General features: G+C 43.0%; 2 protein-coding genes across 3 annotated transcripts in view; both read right to left on the bottom strand.

Annotated features, from left to right (window-relative positions):
* The window catches only part of alg1 (ALG1 chitobiosyldiphosphodolichol beta-mannosyltransferase), a 29,559-nt gene that overhangs the window by 892 nt on the left and 28,360 nt on the right, over positions 1-307 (bottom strand). The gene's annotated exons all lie outside the window — the stretch shown is intronic.
* pigq (phosphatidylinositol glycan anchor biosynthesis, class Q) overlaps positions 1-307 on the bottom strand; it is a 31,212-nt gene that overhangs the window by 16,063 nt on the left and 14,842 nt on the right. The gene's annotated exons all lie outside the window — the stretch shown is intronic.

Genomic DNA, 307 nt, shown 5'->3' with positions numbered 1-307 from the left:
GACTCTGTAACATTTTTTTTGTGGGAAAAATGCCTTGGTTACCTTGTTCCAAGCAATTCTAGTGTGATATAGAAAGCCTGCAGCAAGACTCAGCTCCATTTGAGCCAGTTCTCATTAATATTCAGCTAAGCTGCTTGAGTGTGATTAGCTAACAGCTAGCCAATGTGAGCCTGGCTATCAAGATTCTTTACCCAGCGCAACTGGGTGAGCTCATGAATAGTAATGAGCTCAGGGAACATGACGTCAGACTGACCAGCTGTTGTAATTGGCCTGATTTCTCTTCTTATTTCTTTTCAGTGGCTAGAGC

This window comes from Etheostoma spectabile, chromosome 15 (genome assembly GCF_008692095.1).
Source record: "Etheostoma spectabile isolate EspeVRDwgs_2016 chromosome 15, UIUC_Espe_1.0, whole genome shotgun sequence".
Classification (NCBI taxonomy): domain Eukaryota; kingdom Metazoa; phylum Chordata; class Actinopteri; order Perciformes; family Percidae; genus Etheostoma; species Etheostoma spectabile.
This window is presented reverse-complemented; position numbering and strand designations above follow the sequence as displayed.